This window comes from Sphaeramia orbicularis, chromosome 5 (assembly GCF_902148855.1).
Source record: "Sphaeramia orbicularis chromosome 5, fSphaOr1.1, whole genome shotgun sequence".
Classification (NCBI taxonomy): Eukaryota; Metazoa; Chordata; class Actinopteri; order Kurtiformes; family Apogonidae; genus Sphaeramia; species Sphaeramia orbicularis.
In genome coordinates this window covers 41,173,660-41,182,874 of record NC_043961.1, presented here as the reverse complement: position 1 = coordinate 41,182,874, position 9,215 = coordinate 41,173,660, and positions in this window count along the sequence as shown.

Sequence of the window (9,215 nt, the reverse complement as noted above, 5' to 3'; positions counted from 1 at the left end):
GTGATGGGTGCAGGAACAGACAGTAAAAATGGGCTACTGAGGGAAATTCTTACAAGCAGGAAGTACTTGCATGCAAGAAAACATATCACTGCGTTTCTATTGGTGGAATAGTGCCACGCATCGCAAACTCATGGACAGACATTAGTCACTTGTGGCCATGCAGTGCTGATCCAGACACCTGTCAACATCCACATTATCCCTTTGAACATAATTCCTTACATTAGTACCATTACTTCATGGTACCTAACAAAGCAGGTACACTCACTGTTCATGCAGAGGTGGACCTTACAGACCCTGGAGACCACACTGGACCTGAGATTGTTGACTTACCATCCTCATTGGAACTGGTGCTGTCACTGTCTGTTGAAGCACTGTTAAAAACAAATGACATAAAATACTCCAAATGAATACAACCAGTGAAGTCAATAAATAAAACATAAAACCAACAAATGAAGAAGTGTTAAGTCACAGATTTTAGCCAAACAAACAGAGCCAAAGCATCCCATCGTCTGCATAAGCCTATTAAGACTAAATAAATGTGACACAAGTCTACTCAGACACATCTATTTTCTTTGCATCCTCATCTGTTTGCAGTTATTTCAGTTACATCAAAAAAGTGTTCTGCCAGGTCAAAATGACCTTAGCCTTTGACTGTTGTCTGCCTAACATCTAGTCTAAGTGGGAATTTCTTCCAAATTTGAACAGATTGTCTTGAATTATTTTTGAGATATTGTTGTCTTGAAATAGACACACATGATGACACAGCAACATTGACCTTTGACCTTGAGCCAGTAAAATACGCTAGGCTCATCCTTGAGTTAAGGTGAAACAACAAACGGACAAACATCCACATAGAACAGTCTCCATGGACATGTGACATAGAGGAAGAAAAGTACATTATTATATTGAAAGTATTTCTACACACACATCATTTAAAACTATACAAGGATCAACAAAGAGTCTCAAAATGGATCCAGATCCCTTTTTGCTGTACAGCCTTTCAGTAATTCACACACTGAAGGATCTTTTTGTGTAACTTACACACACATATGCATCCACGCACATGCGTGTGCGCACACACACACACACACACACACACACACACACACACACACACACACACACACCAGACTCATAAGTTCTTCTCATATACCTGACAGGTCATTCGGTGACGGGAAGCTATCTTTAGCATGCTAACCATGCTCACCATGTTAAATATGCTTCATGCCAGAGAACCATCACAATGCCAGTCATGCCTCTAAGCTTTACTTTACTGAAGCAACAGCCAGGCAACATCTGTTTAAGTCATACAAGGAAAATATGGAACAGATTTGTTTGTACTTTTTCCCTCTGTCTGAATATGTTACGTTTTTTAGTCAGTTTCTAACCTCCCAAAAACAACTGATCTCATTGCATTAGCCAGTGAAGTGAAACAATGTCCCCCTCAGTACATATGTTAACATTAACCTTTAAGATAAGATAAGATAAGATAAGATAAGATAAGATAAGATAAGATAAGATAAGATAAGAGACTTTATTGTCATTGTATTTCCACATAATGAAATGCGGCTGCACCTCCATCAAAGATACTCTAAAAAAACATTCATTCATACATACATATAAGACTGCAGGCAAATGTGGCCCAAATCCGATTTTTTTGGTCCATATGTGACCTGTAGCCAATCTGTTAAAGACCGTTTGAACAGCACAAATATGACTTTTTTGTCCCAAACATCACAATTCTGCGTCCCAGGAGGAGGAGTGGCGGGAAAAACAACAACAGCCACAACACACACTCTGAGATGAGATGCCTCCATATTTACTTCTGTAAACACAGTGCGTGTTTGCGTGGTCACATATTACATCAGAACCTCTTTTGTGCATGCGGTTGACTTCAGGGTCGCATTCAGTTCATACTGAAAACTGATAGAAGTAGCATTTAATGTGTAATATTAACAAGCACAGAAAAAAATCATATTTCACAAAAAAAACCCAAAACAAAACAATTGTGCATTAAGACCTGCTGTCTGAACGTAGTCTAAGTTTATGTGGGCTTTTGCATGTTTGAAATGCTCTATGAGGAAGATTTGCATGTGCTTACACAAACTTTGGGCTGGAGTCAGTTTTCTGCTGGGAGCCAGTCATTTTCTGATGTTAGCCTTTTCTCTCTCTCTCTCTCTCTTTTTTTTTTTTTTTTTTTTCCTTTTTTTGATGTTGCAGGTGGCTTATACCAGGGGTGTCAAACTCATATTGGTTCAGGGGCCACATTCAGCCCAATTTGATCTCCAGTGGGCTGGACCATTAAAATGATAGCATTAAAACTTATAAATAATAACTTTTTTTTTCATTGCAATAAAAAACATTAAATCACAAAAATATTTACATTTACAAACTATACAAACAAAAAAGATGAAAATAACCTGAAAAACTAACATTTCCTAAGCATAATAAGCGCAATTTTAACAATTTTATGCCTCAACTTATCCTTACTAAACTATGAACAACTTCTACAATATTATGTGTCAGCTTATTATTAATACAACTCACAGATCAGAGCGGATCTACAAATGCACAAAGCATTTAGTAACAGGAAGAATATTGTTAATATTCCACTTAATTTTCATTTTGTCTACATTTAATTGCTAAAGGGTTATTTATGTTATTATTTTACTTTCGATCATATTGGTCTGTATGTGGAATTTGAACTAAAACCAGTTCAACATCCTTGATTGTTAATATCAGTGTAATTTTTTCACTCAATTTATGCCACGTGCCAGACTGGAACCTTTGAAGGACAGTTTTGGCCCACAGGCCACCTGTTTGACACCTGTGGCTTATACTTTCATGATTGCAAGCTGTACACTGATTTCTACGCACAGGATACAGGTCTGGTTTTCAGCAGAAAACCGTCTTCGGTGCCTCTGTTCTGCCTAACATTTTAAGTAATTTCTTCTTTCAAAGTGAAAGCATGTGAGTCTTCTTACAGAAGAATTATTGTAAATACAAATGTTTGTGAGTTTTGTCATTAGAGCCATTTAGCCTATTGAAAATGTGAAATTCAAACTTTTTCAATTGTACTGTGATCAGCCTGTTACTACACATAGAAGTCAATAAAGACCAAAATGCTGGTGTTGTTATTTTCTTTACCCAAACTGTGGAAAGGACACCACTACTACAAACATCTGGTGGCCTGAAAGTGACATATCTTGCAGGGTAATATTGCTGACAAACACTAAGTGCTGGCTCCAAAAAGCCCTGGTTCCCACCCACTTACATCGAACCTCTCTCTAAAATGTGGTTATCATCTGATAAATAATATGATCCATGTAGAGGATTTAAGACTCAAAGGCGGCTCTGTATAGGATTTTCAGTGCCTGTTTTTATTGAATAAAACATGTTTTTCCTAATTTCTTCCTTTATTTTGGCCCAGTATTAACCCATCAGCCTTTGAGTGACACCAGCTATGGCCACTTCTGGTTCCAAAAAGACAACATGACGATGACCAAAATTCCAGCTCCTTTATTTAAAATACTTATTCAAAACCAATGTGAGACACAGCCTATAGTGTAGACCAGGGCGGTCAAACATACGGCCTGTGGGCCAAAACTAGCCGACCAGAGGGTCCAATCTGGCCCCTGGGATGAATCTGTGGCATGCAGAAATTACACTGAAGATAAAAACAATCAAGGTGTTAAAATCATTTTAGTTCAGGTTCCACATACAAAATAATATGATCTCAAGTGGATCAGACCAGTAAAATACTATCATATTAACTTAGAAATGATGACAACTCCAAATTTTGCCCTTTTGTGTCCATGTTAAAACATAAAATTATATGAAAATATTTGCGTTTACAAAGTATTCTTTTAGAAAAACTGAATAATCTAAACAAATATGAACACCTGAAATTTCTTAATAGAAGTCAGTGTAATTATACCAATATTCTGCCTGTACTTGTAGATCCACTAAGATCTGTACGTTATAATGTACATGTGTACATGATAAACTGAGACACAATATTTTTATAACTGTACTTATTTTCCATGATGTAATTTAACTTTTTTCTTGCTGTTGTTATTTTAGTGGTCTGGTTCACTTGAGCTCACACTAGTCCTTTATGTGGCCCCTGAACTAAACTCAGTTTGACAGACCTGGTTTAAACATATGTCATATTTGATCATTAAGGTTGGGGGACCGATGCACAAACAATACCATAAAAATATCTATATCATAATACTGGAAGGTCTCAAAGCATCTGTGTGTGTGTGTGTGTGTTTTCTGAGAAATTCAGACATTTTTAAATGGCCAATTTGGTACCTATAGTTTAGGAATAGTCCCATCTCCACATTAAGTATCTCTGCAAGTTGATAGAACCAATATTTTGGAAGATAATAGTCATTGTGGAATACAATGACCTTACAAACATGTTGCTATACTTATGATGGTTGACAGGAAGCACAGTACCATGATGAATGATGGGAAATGAAGTTAAAAACAGGAACGACACGTTTACTAACTTCAGTCCCTAGATCTCGTTATTATTATGACCCGTGGGGAGCCACAAGTCAATGCACTAGTAATAAATATATTAAAGAGGACATGTTGTCCTCATTTTAACCAATTAATGTAAGCCCCCAATTCAATTCAATTCAATTCAATTCAGTTTGATGCAGTTCAGTTCAATTCAGTTCAACTGAACAAAGTTTTATTCAACTCGCTTCAGATTGATTCAATTCAATTCAGTTCAATTCAATTCAATTATTTATTATGATTGTAAAAAACAACAAGATAATATCAAGCATGACGCGAACTTGCATAGCAATATAAGTGCAAAAACTGAAAAAAGTGTGATCCCAAAGTCTTCATGTAGCTTATATTTTACCTCTAAATCATATAAGATGCTTCTGCTTCGGGAACAGACTGTGGGTGTTGTTATGTTTTTAATAAAACATAAAAAATAGACGTGGGTTTCTCAGCTTTAGCCTTTTATTTTTTAACTAGGCTGCTGCATTGTTCATGTCTTGACATCAACAACCGGCTTCTGCTTCTGCTACACAGTAAGTAGTTTTTAGCTCAAGACAGCCCCCTTGTGGTGTGGCTGTATTAACACCAAATACTCTTAATCAGCACATCCCCTTTTCTTTTAGATGTAAACTTAATAATAATAACAATACTAGGTAAGCACATAATGCATACAAGCATATAGCTACATATATCAACAAATATTTTAGTCTAAACCAATATAAACATGTTAACATGCATAAAGTGCGTTTTCTTTTGAAGTACAACCAAAGAATTTTTTTTTTTTTTTTTTTTTTACATCTTATAACTCATTCAAAGGTTCAGTCTATCAGGTGGTTTGACAGTGCGTCCAGATCTTCTGAGCACAGGTGGTTGGTCACTTTGCTCAACACTGTCCTTTGCAGGTGAGGTTGGTTCAGGTGTTTTGTTATCTTTGTCCTCACACTGTCCATCTTGTGATCTCATCGTCTCTTGTGTACGTAACAAACTCCTCCGGTTTCTTCTCAGTATCAGTCCATCTTCAGTTTTCACATTGTATGATCTCGGGTTCACTTCTTCCAGAACAGTTGCTTTCTTTGTCCAGATGTTTGCATCTTCCACTCTGACTGTGTCATTGGGTGCCAGTGGTTTTAAACTTTTAGAGGACTTGTCATAGTTGACTTTTTGTCTTTTCTGCAACTGTTTCATTTTGTCTTTCACTTGTTTGTGTTTCTTGGTAGTCATGTAAGGAAGAGTGGTCCGTAGTTGCCTTCCCATCAGTAATTCTGCAGGAGATTTACCATGCTCTAATGGTGAAGCTCTGTAGCTCAAAAGTGCTAAGTAAGGATCTGCCTTACTGTCTCGTGCTTTCTTCAGTAGCCGTTTCACTATGTGTACCCCTTTTTCTGCTTTCCCATTCGATTGAGGATACAGTGGGCTTGAGGTCACATGTTTAAAGTCATATTCCTGAGCAAATAGTTGGAATTCTCGACAACTATAGCATGGTCCATTGTCACTGTAAACAATCTGAGGTATTCCATGCCTCGCAAAGATTGATTTCTTGTGCGTTATGACACAAGCAGCTGACATGTTGGACAATAGCGCCATCTCCGGATAGTTTGATAAATAGTCTATGACTAATATGTAGTTTTTACCATCCAGGTGGAAAATGTCCGTCCCTACTTTCTGCCATGGTTCATCTGGAATGTCCGTAATGGTCAAAGGCTCTTTTGGTTGCTTTGCCTGGTGTTTGATACACGTGTCACAAATTGAAACCATTTTCTCAATATCTGCATTTATTCCTGGCCAATAGACTGCTGTTCTGGCTCTTCGTTTGCATTTCTCTATGCCTAGATGTCCCTCATGCAGTCTCTTCAGCATTTCCTGTCTCAGTGAGCGTGGGATTACTACTCTGTTTTGTCTTAGCAAAAGTCCATTTACAACACTTAGCTCTGCTCTTATGTTGTAGTATGCTTGGCACTCACCTCTTGGCCATTTTCCATTTAACAGTGTCATTACTTTTTGCAGACAAGTGTCTTTTTGTGTTTCAGCTGCGATTTGCTTTGATTTCATGTCTGACAGAGGAAGTGACTTAGCTACTAGGTTTACATGTACCTTTACATCAGTCTCCGTGGAGCTTTGCTCTTGGCTTTGTGTTGTTGCCCTTGAGAGAGCATCTGCCAACACAATAAGTTTACCTGGCGTATAGATCAAGTTGAAGTCGTATCGCTGTAGCTTCATCATAAGTCTTTGAATGCGTGGAGACATCTCACTCAGGTTTTTCTTGATGATGGCTATCAATGGCTTGTGGTCTGTCTCTGCCACAAATGTTGGTAACCCATAGACATAACTGTGGAACTTTTCAAATCCATACACTAGCCCTAAAGTTTCTTTTTCAATTTGGGCGTAACGACATTCTGATGCAGTCATTGCTCTTGAGGCATAGGCCACTGGCCTCCAGTTGTCTCCATAAGCCTGTAATAACACGGCTCCAATACCATCCTTTGATGAATCAGTGGATATCTTTGTCTCTCTCCTTGGATCAAAATATGCCAAAACTGGCTCTGTTGTCAGTGTCTTTTTCAGTTGTTTCCATTCCTTTTCCAGGTTGTCACTCCTTTTGAACTCACATCCATCGTGTAGAAGTTGTCTTAGGTGTATTGTTTTTGAAGACAGGTTTGGAATGAATTTTCCGATGAAGTTGATCATCCCAAGTACTCTCAGAACACCCTTTTTATCCTCAGGACATGGCATCTCCAGTATAGCACGTATTTTGTCCTTGTCTGGCTCAATGCCATCTGCTGTCAGCTTGTCTCCGAGAAAGGTGATTTCAGACACACCGAACTGACATTTTGTTCTGTTCAGTTTAAGTCCATACTGCTTAACTCTCTGCAGCACTTTAATGAGTCTCTCATTGTGTTGTTCAAGGGTGGAACCCCACAGAATTATGTCATCCACATACACTCTGACTCCTTCAATGCCTTCAATCATGTGCTCCATTGTCCTGTGGAAAATCTCGGGAGCTGAAGAGATTCCGAAAGGCATTCTCAGGAAGCAGTACCGTCCAAATGGCGTGTTGAATGTACAGTATTTTGTACTGTCCTCATGAAGCTTGAGTTGCCAAAATCCTTGTGATGCATCCAGTTTACTAAAAAACTTTGCGCCAGCCATTTCACTTGTTATTTCATCCCTTGTAGGTATCTGATAGTGCTCTCTTTTTATGTTCGCATTTAAGTCTTTTGGATCCATGCACACTCGAAGAGCACCTGTTGGTTTGTTAATGCACACCATGGAATTAACCCATTCAGTCGGTTCCTCCACTTTTCTTATCACTTTCAGTGACTCCATTCGATCCAGTTCCTCTTTTAGCTTGTCCTTAAGCGCTGCTGGAACACGACGAGGAGCATGAACTACAGGCTGAGCTCCTACTTTCAGCTGTATCTTGTAGGTGAAAGGCAAGACTCCAAACCCTTTAAATATATCTGGGTACTGGTTCACTATAGCTTTCACACTGTTTGGCTCAGAATTGCTTATACTGTAGACACGTCTGACTAGGCCTAGTTTCTCACATGCTTTGTCTCCCAACAATGACTCATGTCCTTCTGGTACTATAATAAACATCAGGCTGTGAGATTTCCCTTTAACTTGTACCTTGAGTCTGCATTTACCTTTGGTGTTGATTGGCTGTCCATTATATGCTTGGAGTGTACTGTTTATTTGGTAAATGTGTGGCTTTACCTTCATTGCTTTCACATCCAGCTCATTCACCAGATTTGCTTTGGCTCCTGTGTCCAGTTTAAATGTGACCAGGGCTCCATTCACTGGTAATGTCTCTGTCCATTTGTCCTGCTCCACTGTATTGACCGTCACCTGTTCCATGGGTGTGTCCTGTTGTGTCACCAGGCCCACGAAAAACGTGTCACTGAGAGCAGTTTCCTCCACTGTGTGTACTCTGTCTTTTTGGTTTTGCTTGTTCTTTGTGAAGCATTGTTTAGCAAAATGGTTTTGTCCTTTGCACTTATTGCACATCTTACCATAAGCTGGACACTGTTGTCTTGCATGTTTTGTGCCACATCTTTTGCAATGAAACGTTTCTGTCTCTCTTGATCCTTTGTTGTGCACCTTTGTATATTTGTGTCCTGTTTGTCGTGTGGTCACTGCAGCTACAGCTGTCCCTTCCGCGTCTGCGTCCCTCGTTGACCCGCTGAAGGTTTTTGCATGCTGTAGAGCTAGTTCACTGGCATGGCATATTTTCACGGCGCCATCCAATGTTAAGTCTGCCTCTCGCAACAGTCTTTCTCTCATTTTTTTATCTTTAATTCCAAACACGATCTGGTCTCTTATCATAGATTCCTGTAGCTGTCCAAAATTGCATGTTCTTGCTTTTAGCTTTAGGTCAGTCAGAAACGTATCAAAACTCTCTGTAGGTTGTTGTATACGTGAGCGAAAGACGTACCTCTCAAACGTTTCATTCTTTTTAGGCGAACAGTGTTCATCAAACTTTCTTACTACCACGTCAAACTTATCTTTATCTTCTGCAGTAGCGAAAACAAACGTGTTGTATACCTCCACCGCTTGTGGACCCGCCACGGTAAGAAGCAGTGCAATCTTCCGTGCGTCTGGCTTGCTATCCAGGCCGATAGCTTGCAGATATAGCATAAACCGCTGTTTAAAAGTTCGCCACTCACAGTCCACATTTCCACTCCAGTTGACGG